The sequence below is a fragment of the Octodon degus genome, unplaced genomic scaffold (genome assembly GCF_000260255.1).
Source record: "Octodon degus isolate 3935 unplaced genomic scaffold, OctDeg1.0 scaffold00005, whole genome shotgun sequence".
NCBI classification, from domain to species: Eukaryota; Metazoa; Chordata; class Mammalia; order Rodentia; family Octodontidae; genus Octodon; species Octodon degus.
Genome location: NW_004524581.1, coordinates 18131623 through 18148553, shown reverse-complemented (window position 1 = coordinate 18148553; position 16931 = coordinate 18131623). Strand labels below are relative to the sequence as shown.

The window sequence follows — 16931 nt, the reverse complement described above, 5'->3', positions numbered from 1 at the left end:
GGACACTGTTCATGGGTGGGCGCCCAGGGCCAAGAGTAGGTTGTGGATTTGGGCTGATGCTGCAGGTCAAAGAAAGAACCAGGGTGGGGAGCAGGCAGGCCCTGAGCCCTGTGCTGATGTGGCCCTGTCTTTTCCTGGGTGGCTGTGAAGGATGGTTTAGGCCGAAGCCTTGTGGGTCTCTGTCCCAGGTGACTTCCCTAGGGAGCTGAATGGTGCACAGCATGTATCAGAGTATGAGCCCAGGAACACACGAAGCTCTCTCCAGCTTCCCTCCACAGTCCATGCCAGGCCTCAGTTTCCCCACCTGTCACAGTAAGGCCTCTGACACTGACACAGCCTCAACGTGCCTCTATGGAGCCAGAGGGCTCTAACCACTCCTGTCCCTCAGGCAGCTCAGGGGAGTAACTCAGCTTGGCCTGCACAAAAGACTTTAGATCTGAGTGGACTCTGCAGATTCCTGTCCAGACAGAAGGGTCCTACCAAGGGGTTGGCCATTACATAGTACATTGTGCTCTGGGGACAGCTCTGTCCCTGGGCTCTGAAGCTGGCAGGAGGCTGCTAAGCTGAACACTGTGGCCAAAAGGAATGGGACTGAACGATGCCTGGAAGGGGGCAGCAGAAAATGTTCATTGTTACACAAGGCTTTCCAAGCAGGAAGAGCCTATATAGATCACAGAGAACCTTGGTTTATCAGCTGAGCCACACAGAGGCACTGGCCTTGTCTGTCCAGCAGTGGGGACACGTCACTGTCCTCAAGGTCCCATCTGCAGGCTGGCCACCCTTCTTTGCAGGCTCCAGTGCACTGCACATTGGCCGGGGCACAGGTATGACCTGGGCACATGTTACAAGTTCAGCTGCCCAGGCCTAACTCCAGACCTACAGTGTCAGAGTCTAGGACAGATCCCAGGACTCTGCATTTAAACCTGCACCAGCTGGCCTGTGCACATGGCAGGCTGGCCAAGCAAAGTGTCACCTGCAAAACTCTCAGTCGAAAGCTCAAGGGAGGACTAGCGAGGCCAGTGTCCTAGGGGAAGACAGAGACCAGAACCCAGAGCTGTCTGGACCCATGTGCCACGCTGAGTCCATCACACCCTGAATTCACAGTCACATGGTTGCTGGTGAGTTGTCCAGCAAACGATGTGCCCAAGCAGCCACTGAAGGAGCCACCAGCAGGCACAGGGTGACCTTTACCACCTCTCTGGAGCTGTGACTGGGCACAGCCTAAGCTTCCTCAAGGATACCCGGACTTTCCCTGTGTTTTTTCCACATACACAGAAGAATGTTCCAGATTGTGGGCAGGTTCCAGTTCATCAAAGTCATCCTGGCTCAGTCCCCAGCCACCTGCAGCTGCTGGGCAGGAGGACTAGGGAGCTGGCAGGGGGTGTGGGGCAGTGACAAGGGCAGGGTGGATGGCACAGGGGTCCTGGCTGCGAAGGGGGCTGGGGAGAGCTCACAGGGCCACCCTAGAGGGTCAGTGTCTCAAGCCAGACTGTCACACGGACCAGAGTGGCCAGACAGGTGTCTTGCAGGACATGACACAGGTCATGAAGCAGAGTCCACAGGCTCAGAAAGAGGCCCCTTGTTACCCCAGGGAAGTGGCACAAGGTCCCAAGCAGCTGGGAAGCAAGATGTGTAGCTCCCCAAAGGGGTGCTGAGGGGAGTAAGATGCACGAACTAGAGACAGATGTGAGAGGAGGGCTTCCCAAAGCTTGGAGAGCCTCGATTCCCGGCTGTGCCAGCCAGTCAGTTCTTTGGGGCTCTGGAAGGCTCTTAAGGGTGCAGCTCGCTCGCCCAGCAGTCAGGGCGCATGGCAACCCTGGGAAGCAGTGACGCCGCGGCCTGGGGATGCGGCTCAGAGCCTGGCCCAGGCCTCCAAGGGCCAGAGCCGGGGACAGCAGTCTCCCTGGAGGGGGGATGGTGAGGACCCTGTGGAGCTCCTCTTGGGCAGGCGGTAACTGTCCCCATGGAAGGCGAGGGGCCTGGGGTCTGACACTTCCTGACTCCCTGCCACACTGCCTGGCCAGAGCCAAACAAGAGGAGTGGACAGAAACGGAATGAGCAGCCAGGTATGGCTGAGGGGGCTCTGGGAACAGAGGAAAACCTGCTCAGGAGGGCCGAGGCGCTGGAGAGGCCAGCCCATCTCCAGGAGCAAGGCCCGTGCTTCCCTCTGGCTCTTGAAACCAACATCCTTCACACTCAGAAACTAGGATTCTACCCTCCAAACCAAGTCCTGGGTGGCCAGAAAGGGGGTCAGGCAGGGTTCCTGCTTTCCTGGGCTGGCGCTCACCCTCTGAGCTCCGGTCTCCACTGTGTGTTTGCTCTTCACAAGCCAGAATAGGTAAGGATAAACTGGTCCCCAGGGCCACTGCCACTGTCTTGGCCTGGGGCTCTCTGGGGACTAGTGAGGGGGCAGCTCCAGTTACTGCCACGCGTGAGGGGGAGGGGAACAGACCCCTTACCATCATTTGCTCCCTGACAGTTGTGTGAGCTCCTGCCATAACCCTGCCTGCCTCTTGCTGTGCCCGAGACAGAGAAGCCCAGCCTTCAAGGGGAGCGTGTGCTCCGCCAGCTCTTCCCCACGAGTGCCTTTGCCTGGTCTCAGCTTCCCCACCTGCAAAGTGAGGAAGCTTGTCGCTCTGAGCCTGCACCACCCACTATGCAGTCAGGGGCCACTGAGGGGCCACAGAAGATGCGAAGACTCGGTGTGCAAGACAGATGTACCAAGTTTCCAAAGCTCAGCGTGGAAACAGGAGGTGGAAAACGGCGTTGTGCCTAAGAGCTTACCATTCCAATACGTAATCAATACGAAGCAGCCACAGCCACCAGACCAACATGGATTTGTGCAAAGAAGAGCACGTGGGGAGGAAGGGCCAGGTGTGTAGGACAGGGAGCTGGTGCTAGAGCCCTGGGGTGGTGGCTATGCTCTCCCTGTGTAGGACTTGTGGTCTGGGGCAGGTGTCAGACCACAGAGCCCTTGGAGACAGGAATGTCACTGGAAGAGCAGGAGGGGGCCGAGGAGCAGCCCAGGGCACCGCAGATGCTGCTGAGTGGTGGGGCCACAAAGGGGTCCCTGGCCAGATGACACTGGCCTCACAGGCTGGGTACACTGCAGGCACTATGAGGGTAATGCTGACACCCCCCGCCCCATGGACAGCGATATGATGGAGGGAACTCCTGGGGGTGTCCCTGTCCCTGAGGTGCGCCAGGATCCCCACTGCAGCACACTCTACCCTTGGGGGAGGACTGGTGTTTATTCATGAGCTCACCCTCCCTCCCTCCAGGCTGCAGCTCCTGACACCTCACTTCTAATTATAGCAGGAATTTCATTAGCGCTGGGGGAAACGCCAGGTTTCCAGCAGCACCTTCTCCTGCAGCCCCCTCCCCCATGGCCAGGCAGCCGTGGGTGGGCACTGAGCCTGCCCACTCAGCTGGGAGTGCTGTCTCCACCCCAGGTGGCTCAGGGCCCTGGGGAGGGGGTGGAATCTCTACCCCCAGAGTGGAGCCTTTTGGGCAACTAAGAGTACAGCTTGCTGTCAGGACACCTCTGAGGGGTGGCAGGGTGGGGCTACAAGGGTGTCTCTGCACTGCCCAGTCTGGAGATGACAGGAGGCGGTGACATAGAGCAGGCAAGCTGCTGGTGCCCTGGCAGGAGTGGGTCTGAGGGAAGTGTGACCATACAGGGGGCAGTGGGCATCGTGGGGCCACCGGGAGACAAAGACAGTGATGGACAGAGGAAGAAAAATGGAGACATGGGGAGACAGAACACTGCTCACCCCTGCAAAGCCCCGGAGACCTGTGTGCATATGTTCGTACACGCAGAGACCAGGCACATGACAGGCAGACTCAGGACACAGGTCTGAGACCCAGGAGGTCCACAGCAGGACTGGCAACTGGGAAAGGGAGCCCGGAGCTCTAGGGCCTGGGTGCCCCAAGGTCGCCCCTCAGTGGGTTGCTTACGGGCCACCTTGGCTAGTATGGCGGTGGGTTGACACGAGGTCTCAAAGGGAGGCTTTTTTGGGGGGGTCTGGATATACCGGGTCTCTCTGTTCCTCAGCCACCCACAAATGGCCACATAGGCTCTGCACTGCACACAGGGGGCATGCCTGACCCACGCCCCTCGGTGGGGCCTGGGACGCTGTGTGGGGCCTCTGGGCAGAACACTGGGCCCACTGTAGGGCCATCCTGGGGCAGTGGGTCTCATCTTCTGGGAGGCCTCAACACTTGTGCCCACCTGGGCAGAGGTGGGGCACCAGTGGGTTCCCCAGGGCTTCAGGGAAGGGGCTTGGGAAAGGACAGGCTTCCCCTACTAGCCCAGCCTCCACAGTGTCCATCTCAGAGGGCCTCTTTCAGACTCAGGGATGTACCCAGGCCCTGGCCAGTCTGCTGCCCAAGCGTCCTGCGCCGTACACCCAACTCCAACCTGCATATATTTAGTAACAAGGAAGCTCATTACATCCAAAGAGCAGCTTTAAAAAAATCAAATCAAACAAACTACAACAGCTCTGAATTTGAGAGTTGAATTTGGAGAGGTGAATTTGAAAATACCAAGGAAACAGTGTGGTCGCCACTGTGGGCACCGAGCTCTCCTTGTCAGAGCCCCCCAGGTCAGCCTGTCTTTTCTCCCTGGCCCACTGCCCCAGCTGCTCCTGAGCCATAGGCTGTACCATCTCCTCGAAGGACTGCTTACCTGGGACACAAGAGAAGCATCTTGCTCAGTGAAATGTCCCTCGGGCAGCAGCTATGTGTCAGCCAGGCCGGAGGAGGTGGCAAAGGAGAGACAATCATTCAATATATTTTGAATGATAATCTTTTTTTGCCCTTCACCCATTTTATAGGTGGCAAAGCTGAGTCCAGGGAGAGGAAGTGGCTTCTCAGAGTCACCCAGAGAGCCAAGGGTCAGGTCGAGAACCTCACGCTGTGGCCAGCTACCTTGGGAGGGAAGGAGGGAGAAGGGGAGGAAGGGAGGAAGGGAGGGAGGGAAGGAGGGAGGGAGAGATGGAGGGAGATGTCCCCATGTCTGCCAGACCGTTTCTAGGACAAGGAGGTATTGATTACCACTTCTGCCTTAGAGCACTTTTGTCTTCTTCCACCAAAGCTTTCTGTTCTTCACTTTCTTTTTTTTTAAAGAATAAACTCAAAGCAGCTCTTATGATTAATTACCAGCTGCCTCATGCCCCACCACCGGCAATTTCTGGAACGGGAATGAATTACCTTGAAAAACATCCGAAGAGAGAACCCACCGTGAAGGAGAATTTCAGAGGCTACCTGACAATTAGTGGTGGGTTCCCAAACACACTGGCATGCGGGAAGCCTCCTGGGGAGGCGCTCACTGCCAGTCCCAGGGGGCTAGCTCTGGCTCCAGGGAGCAGCAGGCACAGGGGCTGAATACGTGACTGCCCCGTGGTTCTGTCCTTGCTCTCTGAGGCATTCTGGCTGCCTAGTTTTGAGGACCTCGGTTCAAATCCCCACCTTGCCACTTACAGCTCAATGGATTTCTTAGCCACACTAAGCCCCTGGAGGAAGCCCAAGCTGGACTTGAATTTACAGCAATCTTGCCTAAGCTTTCCAAGTGCTAGGGTTACAGGTACGCACCCTCCTGCTCAGCAAGACGTAGAATGAAAAGCATTTCTATAACTGAGAGTGGCAATCCATGCCTAGAATCCCCATGTTTGGGAGACTGATGCACAAGGATAGCAAATTCAAGGCTAGCCTGGGCTACGTGAGACTGTCTCCAAAAAAAATAAAAGCATAAAAGTAAAACAAAGTAGTCGCGGTTTCACAAGCACTGTCACTCACAGCAGCCCATCTCCAAGGGTAGCACAGTTCTCCTCATTTTGGGATGACACACTACAGCAGGAAAGGGACTGGCCCAAGACAGAGCCAGGTGCCCAATTCCAGAGCCCACGGTGGCTCAGCCCGGCCGCCTTCCTCGGGGTTGCTGGGCTCCTCCTAGTGCCCTCCCTGGCCACAGGTGAGGCCTCCGTGCTGGGACAGGGTCCTCACTCTCCCACTGGCCCCGTGTCAAGGTGCTGTGAGACAAAGAGCCTGGGCTGAACGCGCATCCGTGCAAACGCCCTCCTCTGTGGGCTGAGGGCCTCCTGGTCACTGTCTGGCATGTGACCAGGTGTGACCAGCCCTCGGATGCCACTCATGATAGTCACTGGTGTCCAGGCCAGAAGCCACATGTGAGGCTCGGCATCAGGACTTGCTGGTCCCAGCTACTCCTGGGAGCTCACGAGGGACTCAGGCCAGAGCCCATTTCGGGTCTCTACGGGCATTGGTGGGTGCTCAGGGCACGCGGGCTGGTGTGGCCAGGATGGCAGGGGCAGCAAAGCTGGCACACTCCCAGGATGACTGCGTGCCATGTGTGCAGTTCCCTGGGCAGAGCAACCTGGCACATACTACCACCCATCCTCACTGACAGACGGGTAAACTGGGGCCCGGGAAATCCTACAAAGTCACAGCAGACAAGCACCAGAGCCAGGATTTTCCCCTGCAGTGCCACCTCGGCATTGTGATCCACGGTGGCAACTAGGCCATGGCTCTCTGCCTGGCTCAGGGTAGTAGCCCACATACCCCCTCAACTCAGGGTGGACTGAGCAGGGCTGCCAGGCCCCAGTTCTTCTCCCAGGTGTGCTCCCAGCAGCCACACCAGAGACAGCCCACGCCACAGCGCTGGGATGCAGGGGATGACCCAGTGAGGTGGCAGCGCCCGACCCTACCTGTGAGGCCTGGGGCCCCAGCTCAAGCCACACCCAGTCCTCCAGTAATGAATTCCAGCCACACAGGGTCCTGAGATGAAGGCGACAGTGCATACCTACCTCTGTGGTCTGAGCGTCACCAGTGTCCCCGGCGCCAGTCAGCAGCTCTTGGCCCTCACTCCAGCTCCATCCTCCTGCAGAGAGAGCAGGGGTCAAGATCAGAGGTGCAAGATACAGCCCCTGCCTGTGGTCAGGTCCTCAGCCACAGACTGTCCCTGAAGTGGCAGCCACGTGTTTACTCAGCATGTCACGAACCCCAAGAGTGGTGACGGGGTCCCCAGACTCATGTGGACTCAGACAATGAGCCAAGAAAAAAAAATAGCTAAAACTTTATAGAACATTAAAAGTGATGCCCAGTGTTTGTAAATAGGATCACAAGTCCACTTCTTGTACAGCAATTAACCACTAAGAAGAATATATGCAGTGTATTATTTGTTGAAACTGTACTTCCGATTGGATTTGAAACTGTCTCATTGCTGTTTATCAATAAAACTTTGAAAAAAAAAATAAAAGTGATGCCCAACAGAAAGAACAGGGAAGTGAACTTGGAGGCTGAGGCAGAGCAAGTCAGGAAGCTGAGGTGCCGGAATAGCATTCCAGGCAGGCATGGGAAGAAGGCCTGGCCCAGGGGAGGCCTGGAGAGTGGGACACAGGGGTGCACAGGGGTGGGTCCGTGGGACTGTCACAGAGGGCAGGCGACACCACACAACTGGCACTGCTGAGTGGCTGAGTTCTGGTTTGGGATGATCAGCATGGCTGCAGAGCGAGTAGGTTTAGGATGGGGGCAAGACCAGGAAGGCCGCTCCAGGGCACAGGAGTGCCCACAGAATGGCAGTGGGCAGAAGCAGCAGGAACTGCGGGGATGGGCATAGCAGGCAGGAGGGGGGCCAAGCTTGGGGCCACTGAGGCCATTGCCCCTGGGCTCTGTACTCACCCGGGGCTGGGGGAGCTCGGACCAGGCCACTTTACCAGGCAGCAAGCCAGGTACCTGGGGAGACCAGAGTCCCGCGTGTGGTTGGGACATGGATCTTAAACCTCCCTTTGCCTCGGTTTCCTGATGGGGCTGTGGAGACACCAAGGACTCCTCTTCTATACATGTACAGAACATGAAAGGGTCAGCCTCACAGGTAGAGCCCGGATTACCTCACAGGGCACAGGGTTACCACTCTGCCACCAGGAAAGGCCAGGACCTCATGTCCTTCCCCTTGGGCACTGGCAGCCCCCACATGCTGCCATCTAGAACATACAGAGCCCTTGCCATTATGCCCCAAGGTCACACAGCACGTCACAGTTGGAGGGGAGCCGCAGGACTATCCTGCCTCCCTCTCCACCACCCGTGGCTCAGGCCTCCCCAAGGCACGCTGGCCGCAGAGTCGCTGACAGAGAGAAAATCATTCTCTCAGCAGCGGAGACACAAGCCAGAGCTGGAGAGCTCTTGCTCATTTGGCCAGTAGCACCCAGGCCTCCAGGACAGGCACCCGCCACCCCACCGCTCGGCAGGCTCTGCTCATGGTGCTCAGCCCAAAGCCTCTCCACACACTAGCCCCTTGGGGTGGCGCTGATGCCAAGAGGCCACCAGAACAGAGGGCCAGGGACCTGTCCACAGTCTCACAGCGACAAGCAGGGGCACCAGGATCTGAAGCATTCTCCGGTCAGAGGCTGAGCCTACGATGCAGGACCCATCCGAAGAGATGGCTGGAGCCCTGTGTGGGTGGAGCCTGGCGTATCTCCTTTAATCTTCAAGCAAAAGCAGCAGCCAGAGAGCCCCAGAGAGACTCTCTAGTTTCCTAAGGACACACAGCTAAGGAACTCTAAAGAACCCGGCAGGGATGAGAAAACTACCTGTCCTGAGCTTGCAGGGCCCAGGAGCTGATGATAGGCAGATGGAGACTCGGAGCCAGGGTGGGCCGTGACAAGGCAAAACTCGCTGCCTGTGCAGGCAGGGACACCTGGACAGACAGGGAGGAGACAGAGTGATGTAAGTCCTTGGCTGGCCCCAGCCCGCAGGGGCCACAGGGCTGCACACAGCAGGGGGCAGTGCTCGGTTACAGACATCTACAGCTCCTGGAGGAGGGCAGGGCAGGGCAGAGGTCCCTTCTGCCCTGCAGGACCTTGAGGCTCCAGGGAGGATAGGCTTGTGGGAGTGACAGGCCTGGATCTGGGGCAAGGCAGAGGCCTCCATGGGTGGAGCCTGTCCCAAGACCAAGGTGGGTTCCTCCAGCCACCGGGAGCCCAGTCCTCATTTCTCCTTGGGGTCTCTAAGGAGGAATGGGAGGTGCGCGCAGCAGAGGCCCCCAGTCCGGCTGTGCTGGGCAGAGTGGGAGCTGAGTCCCTGCTGTGCTGCTTCCAGACATCCCTGTGTCGTTCAGCCTCTCTGCGCCTGTGTCCTTTCAGAGCAGGATTAATTTTCCCTCCAGGCTGGCGGAGTGATGCTGCATTTTGGCCAGGGCACAGGGCTCATCAGGGACCAGGGAGGGCTCACATGGCCAGCTGGGTGCTCTGTTGGCCAGCGCAGAGACACCCGAGCCCTCCGCCCCCACAGCACGTGTGCACACATGGACCCTGCGTCCAGGGCACGAAGGAACAGGTGTCCGAGCAAGAGAGCTCAGCAGACAGGGACTCTGAGCTCAAGGTCACACACAGCCCAGTGGCTCAGAATCACTGTCACATGAGCAGCACCCACTCCTGGCTGAACCTGCAGAGCTGACCTGAACAGGCTTGAGTCACACTGCACCAGACGGTTGAGGCAGCTGCTCCTCCCCCATTTCCCGGAGGGGCCAAAGGCTGCAGAGCCGGCCCTGGCTCTCCCCACTCTCTGCCGGGGGCTGAGCTTCCTCACTGGAGACCCACTGGGCAGTCGTCCCCTGACATGACCTTAGAAGACTGGCCGGTCCTCCTGTGGTGGCCAGAGCAGGCTCCAGGAGCAAGGCAAATATTTACCCCTGATGGTTACCCAGACCTGATCCGCAGGCCCGCCTGCCTCTTGCATTCCTGGAATATGCGTCCCCTGACCTCACTGAGCTGGGGCCCTGGCTGGAACCTGCCAGGGAGGAGCCAGGCTGCCAGCTACTCACTGCCCAGGGAAGCAGCATGTTCCCCTGGGGGAGCCAGGCAGGTGGGGTGGGAGCTCCAGGCGAGCTGAGACACTACGTAGGATGGGGCTGTCCCAGGCTTGCAAGACTGATGCTGATGCCATCAGAGCCTGAGCTCATTAGGGATCCTGTCACCAAAGCTGCACTCCTGACACCTGCTACTGAGCAGACGGACAGAGTGAGGGACTCAGCCTGCTCCTGACTGCTAGGCCTGGGGACTGTCTCAGGGTCATTCCGTCCTGGGCAGATCCTGTCCCTGGGGATCCAGGAGGTACCACACTATGGACAAGCCTGCCCCGCAGGGACCAGAAGTCATGTCAGAGACCTCAGTCACACCCTCAGGGGCTCCGTGGTCCCCCATCCAACCTTCACCACCATAGGGCCACCTCCTCTGGGCTGTCTTCTGTGATGGTCCCACAAATGACCATCCCCTCCCTACACTTCCAAAGTATTGTGTTTCCTTTCTTCTTGCAGAGTTAAAACAGGCTGCCAGGTTATGGCTTCCGTCACACGGGCCACCTGGGCAGAGACTTGCTGTCCTCCTTCCAGACAGTAAGCCCCGAGGCTGGGCAGCCCTGAGTGGTCAGTGGAGGACTGGACGTCTGTGTCCTGTTCCCAGGAGCAGTGACGACAGCTGGCCTCAAGAAGCAGATAAGACAGACGCACTTGCCAGGAGCACATGCCGGTAATGCCTGTGCTCTGGAAGGCTGAGGCAGGACCACAGACTTGAGCCCAGCGTGGACAGCTTAATGAAAACCTGTCTTAAAATAGAAAAGGGGCTAAGGATGAAGCTCAGGAGAAAACCCTGAGTTCGATCCGTAATAGCATACACAGAAAGAGAGAAAGGGGAAGGAAGGGAAGCAGAGAGGGAGGCAAAGAGAGAGGGCAATCCTTGGGCTGGAAGTCTAGAGACTGGGGAACTCAGGGCAAGGCTGTCTTAGTGCCCTTGGGTGTGGAGCCCCAGCTGCCTCCACTTCCTCAAAGCAGCCTGCTAGCCCTGCCCAGCAGTACCACAGGGCTCTGGTTCCTGGACTTTCTCTCCAACTTGATGCAGCAAGGGGCTGGGGGTGTGGAGCCAGGCAGCGGAACTACAGGGCTGGCAGGTTAGGACTGGCCAGGGGGGAGTGGGGGGGGGGGACAGGTTTGCGCTTGAGCAGGCCTCGTGAGTCCAGGTCACGGGCAGCTGGCAGCAGCTGCTGCTGACCCTTGCAGAGCTTCCGTGTGTGTGAAGTTCCTGTGGCCAGAGATGCCCTATGTAAACCCGGCACTCTGTGCTGGCACCATTGGGTCCTCGAGAGTGGGTGCTGGGGATAGGTGGGGCTTTCAGGACTGTGTCCCCCAATATCTGATACCTGGCTATCTCCTTAAAATGGGAGCTATAAACTGACTCCTGGATGCACCCCCCACCTCACCCTGGGGCTGGGATTGAACCCACGGCTGTCATACTGAGCTACAGCCTAAGTCCTTCTTTAGGTTTTTAATTATGAGAAGCTCTTACTAACGGTGCCCATGCTTAACCTGAATTTCTAACCCACCTACCTCAGCTTCCCAAAATGCTGGGATGGCAGGCATGCACTACCACACTGAGTTTGGTTTCCTTCCTTTAACAACTGGTAACTGTGTCTACTGTCTGCTGGAGGATGAGAAGGAGGGGGGGTTGCACACCCAGCACCCCGCTGCCTGTGGTCTCCTAGGTGTCCTGAGGTGGGGAAGACAGGAGACGGACAGATGGTTTCAGAGCAGCTGGGAGCACAGCCCAGGGACGGAGGGTGTGCTCAGCTGGGTGCCACAGCAGCTGTGTGGACTTTGGGCAGGAAGGCTGGGCAGGGAAGAGCTGGGCTGGAGAAAGAGCTGAGGGCGGCCTCAGTGAGCAGGAACACGGCCACTGTGGGGCAGGCACAGGCCAAATCCTCACTCTGGACCCTGCCCAGCCTGGATCTGCCAGGTCTTCATGTTTTCAAGGGCATCTCCAGCAGGAGATCTAGCCAGGGCTGCAAAGGCCTCACTTAGACTGTGAGCACCGTCCAAGCCACAGGGGATGACTTCCATCTACCCCGCATCTCCGCCACGCTCTGATCCATGGTACACACACACGTGTCTTGTCACCCTCTGCCTGAACTGCAGCAGTCACTGGGCATGGGGCTTGCACCAAGAGGCAGGCAGACTAGACAGGAAGAGACCCGAGGCCTATGGCTACAACACGGAGCCCACTCACAACGGGCTGAAGTGACCAAATTGGAGTCCCTGGTGCCTGCGGGGGATCCGCCCTTCCCAATGCCAAAGATCTAAACTGAAGTCCAGGCTCTTGCTCCGCGCCAGCTGCTTAGCTCCACCCACTGCTCCTGTGGCAGTGTCTGCCATCTCTGGGATGTACCCAACCCCAAACTCCTGCAGCATAAAAGGGCTCTAGCACAGGCTCTTTAAAAATTCCCTGGAGGGCAGGCCAGATAGCTCAGCAGACTAAAGTGCCTGCTTAGGCAGACACAGGGACTGGGGTTTGATCCCCAGTATGTAGTGCCAGCCCTGCCCCCAGGGTGCCCTGAGAGGGTGACTGAGACTGGGCGTGGTGGCATGCACCTGTAATCCCAGCACTTGGGAGGCTAAAAACAGGAGGATCACTACGAGTCCGATCTGTGTAGTAGTAAGACCCTGTAGATCTTGTATTAAATACATAAAAAGTCCTTGACGTTCCTTGGGGAGCTTTGAGCCCAAACCTCTCACACTGTTGAGGAGGAGACACAGCCCAAGAGGGACAGCACAGCGTGGATTCAGGTCTGTGCTGCTGCTGGAGGTGGGTGAAGGAGTTGAGGGTCCAAGCCTGGCCTACAGGCAAGACGCGGCTTCTCTCCAGAGCCCGCTGGCCTCCTCCAAGCCAGCCTGCCTTGGGCCTGGATTCGCTGACATCATACCCCGGGAGCATGCAGGAAGGTCACAGGGCTGAAGGGCACAGGCTCCACCAGGGCCACGCACAAGCCGCCCAGCACAGTGTGTTCCCAGTGACCCCTTCCTGGGCCAGGGGCCAGGCCCTGGCCGTTAAGCTCCCCAATCAGGCATCCCTCTGGGATTCTGGCCTCATGTGGGCCCAGCCAGTCTGAAGCAGTGGCTGAGCCCCAGATGCATAAATGCCGGACAAAGGACAGCACTGTTCTTGCTGGTGGGAGGTGGCAGTTCTGAGTACGGGCTCTAATGTCACTCAGGCCTGGACAGAATCCCAGCTCCGCTGCTCACCAACCAAGTGGCCTCAGCCAATTCCCTGTGCCACCCCCCTGCCTCAGTATCCCCCCTGGAGTAGTGTGGACAGAGAAGGTCTTACTGGATGACAGGAGTAAAGCTGAAGCCCAGTCCCCAAGGAGGCCAGCTGTCAGGAGTTCTTGCAGTGTCATCAGCTCCCACTTCAGGGGTGGCCAGGGGACAGCATGAATTGTGGGCCCTTGCACTTCCACTACCTACCCCAAGACATCTCACCTTCTCAGACTCCAAGGAAGCCAGTCGCGCCCTCCCAGAATCTGCTGGGGTGGAGTTCAAGTCCTTCCTTCGTCTCTCCCCACTCCCTGGGCTCTCAAACCTCTGTATCTCCCAGTTTGCCGGGAGGCCAGGGATGGGCTGGCTACAAAGAATGCCCTTCATCAGCTATGGACACTCTTCCTCCTGGATGGTTCTGCCTCCCTCCCTAGGAGCTTCCGAGGCAAGCTCCTTTAGGCAGGCCTATGGTACCCCTTTTCCTCTCCCAAACTTGGGGTCTCCTTTGTTCTTCCAAGAAGAGGGGTACTATGGTTACATCTCAATGTCCCATGCAGAGCCGCTTGTGTTCACAGACAGGGCTTTTGAATGGAATTGAATTGCGAGTCACTACAGCTAAATGCAGTTACAAGTGGGGTCTGCTTGGAAGAGGTCACTGGGCGTGGCCTGGAAGGTGGACCCCTCTTCTGGCTCCTGGCTTCACTCCACACTTCCTGGCCACCCCAAGGTGAGCAGCTTCCCCTGCCAGAGCCTTCCACTGTGCCTTCCCCCCTTCAAGCGAGCAGACTGTGGACAAAGAGTGGGAGCCAAGCAGTGGGTGCTGGGTATTTTATCCCAGCGATAAGGCAAGGGGCAGAGACGAGGGATTCTCAGCCCAGCACTCTGGTGAGACTCTTGGGGAAGTGGCCAGCCCTTCAGCCACCCATGCATCCTTGGGATGTGGAACCAGCTGTCCGGGCTGCAGAAGAACTCAAGGGAGAAGCTGAGACCGGTCCCAAATGGTATCTGCCTCCTGTCTCCACAGCACCAGCCCTGGGTCTGCAGGTACGGGGTGGCATGGTCGGCATGTGTCCCCAGAAATGCATGGGTTGGAGACCGGAGCCTCAAAATTCATGGTGAGGGCATTTGGAGGTGGGGCCTTTGGGGGGTGATGAGGGTTGGATAAGGTCCCAAGGGTGGGATCCCCAAGGCGGTAGCAGCAGCTTTCTAAGGGGAAGAGAAACCCATGCTGGTGAGCTTGCCCTGCCTGGTCACGTGATGCCCTCTGCCACATCAGGGTGCAGTAGGGGCCTCCATCAAGCACAGACCACAGCCAGGCTCCTCAACTTCACAGCCCCCAAGCTATGGCCAAACACATGTCTATTCTTGAAAAAGTATTCAGTCTCAGGTGTTTTGTTATAGCAACGGAAAACGGACCAAGACAAAGCCATGGCAGGTGTGGCATGACCTACACCTTGGACCAAAGATCAAGCCTGTCCACTCCTGCATGGTACTCACCAGGCCTGTCATAGCCCAGTTTCAATAGACGCTGTTTGCAAACGTGACCACAGTCCCCAAAGCGATGCTTCTGAGTGGATAAGGTCATTTCCGTTTCACAGGTACAAAAACAGAGGGTTGGGAACGTGAAGTCGCTGCCTTATTGTCAGGAAGGGTCGGAGCTGGACGCAGCACAGGCTCTGGGCTCCAGAACCCATGTGCTGCTTTCCTGGGTCTTGGACCAAAGCCTCCCAGCCTGGCCACACAGACCTGGTGGCCCTGAGCTGGGGTGGGCGTCACACTCTTCTGGGGGGTAAAAGGCACAGGCTTGTGGTGGTGAACCTGAGACTTGGAGCTGAGACCCCTGCTTATCTGTCCTGGGTTTTGAGCTCTTGAAAACAACAGTCTCACTCCCAGTACAGCAGCCCATGGGCCCATGTGTGGTTGGGAAAGATGAGCGGATGGCTGGGGAGGCCAATGCAACCCACAGCGGATGACACACAGGCCCAGCCACCCCTGACTCACGACCACCGTTCCTGCAACTCCACCTAGCACCGGCACCCCTCCCCTCGCTTGTACTCCTCAGCCTATGACAGTCTCCACAGTCCCCTCCCACCAGGACCAGAAAGCCACAGAGGGAGGAAGGAGCCGGGGGCCCCACCCAGGCTGTGAGGGACACAGGGACACCCAAAGGAAGAGGCGAGGGGTGTGGTGCCTTGCTGGCTCTGCCTGTGCTCCGGGTATTGTCCCACCCACCTGCCTGTGGACCTGAATGCCAGGATCTGATGTGTCCCCAATAGTCCTCACCCACCGTGGGGACCAAGGCTGTCCTGGGCCAACCTTCCCTGCCACATGACTCCTCTTAACCAGTCCCACTCCACACACATGGTGCTTCAGCCTGCCACCTCCTCTCCCCAAAGTCATCACTGGTTGCGCCAGCACCTGGACTGTCACCCTCCCCTGGCTGTGCCTGGACTGTCCTGTCTCTGCTCTGCCACCTATGCTAGCCCTGCAGCCTGGAAGGTTCCCTTGGTCTGAAATGAAGGAAAGGGTCACAGGGCCTCCACTGTGGACTCCCTACCCCAGCTGGTAGTCCACTCAGCGCCCCAGGGTACTGCTGCAAGGCTCGGTGACAGAGGCCCCAAGAGGCTCACATGATCTATCCAGGCCACTGCATTCTAAGCAGTCACCACCCCATAGGCAAGGGCTCAGGAGCAGGGGTCTTCAAACTCCAGGTGGCTCCTAGGCTGTCTGAGCAACTGAGACCCACTCACCTTAGTGGTCCAACCCTTCCTGGCCTTCCAACAACATCCCTGGCAAGGATAGGTGGAGCAGGGGCAGACAGAGAAGACAGGGAAGGAAGGGGGCCCTTCCAGGCCTCCACCAAAGCCCACAGTCCAGGCCACCACACCCACCTCACCACAGGAGCTGGGGAAGTACAGGGCCCTCCCAGTCTAGCTGGGCTGTGAGAAGGGACCTGTACCCTGAGGTATGAGCTCATCCTGCCCCCAAGTCTCCACCCACGGGGTGCTCACAGCTGGGCAGTGTCCGCCTCTCCTCCCTGCTTCTTCCTACAGATGAGGCCCAGGGTGGGTGAGGGAGTTGCCCAAGAGTACCAGCAGCAGGAGGCCAGCTCTGAACCATGATCCCAGGCCCCTAGGCCCCAGGCCCAAGCCCCACAAGTGCCCCACCCCCGGCCCTGGCCCAGGCCACCAGCACGTGTGGGGTGAGGAGGGGCATGAGCCCGAGCTTATGCTAGCAGGAGGGCTAGGAGGGTCGGGGCAGGGCAGAGGCAGGGCAGTATGACAGCCAGAGGTCAGGTTTCCTTTCTCAGGAGGCCATGGTTCCTGGTGGCAGCTCCCACGGGAACAGGAGCAGGGCCAGCCTCGGGAAGCTTGGGGTGGGACGGAGGTGGCTCTGGGCAGGGTTTCCTGTTGGGGGTGGCAGCCCTCGAAGAGGCCGAGTGACCTGTGTGGTGTGGCCCTGGGGACACGCCAGGCTGGATTTTGCCTCATCCCTGGCCCAGGTCCATGCTCCAGCTGGCCTGGCTTCCTGTCTCAGCGGCCTCACCCGGCCCAGGGGAGAGGGAGGACCTGCGGGGCCTCTGCAGAAACCAGTGCTCACCACAAGCACAGCTGTCAGGCAAGCCTGGCATGCTCGGTGGCTGTGGGCCTCCCAGCGTTTGGTGTACAGGATAGGGCCCTGGCCAAAGTGCCACTGGGTTTCTTCCATGAGCTCACAGTGGGACAGATCTGGCAGGGCCTCCCAACACTGGCTTCCCTACCCTGGGCAGCTCCTCCCTGAGACCAGGATGAGGAGCAGGGCGAGGTGAGACCCACCTCAGGCCTCAAGCAGGACCACC

The 16931-nt window shown here is 58.4% G+C and overlaps 1 protein-coding gene across 5 annotated transcripts in view; it reads right to left on the bottom strand.

Annotated features, from left to right (window-relative positions):
* Positions 1-16931, bottom strand: part of Zmiz1 (zinc finger MIZ-type containing 1) — a 193413-nt gene that overhangs the window by 116002 nt on the left and 60480 nt on the right. For all 5 annotated transcript variants that reach the window (XM_004624081.2, XM_023719073.1, XM_023719072.1 and 2 more), the window contains exon 4: positions 6822-6895. The gene's annotated coding sequence lies outside the window, so the exon portion shown is untranslated. The remainder of the gene's footprint in view (positions 1-6821; positions 6896-16931) is intronic.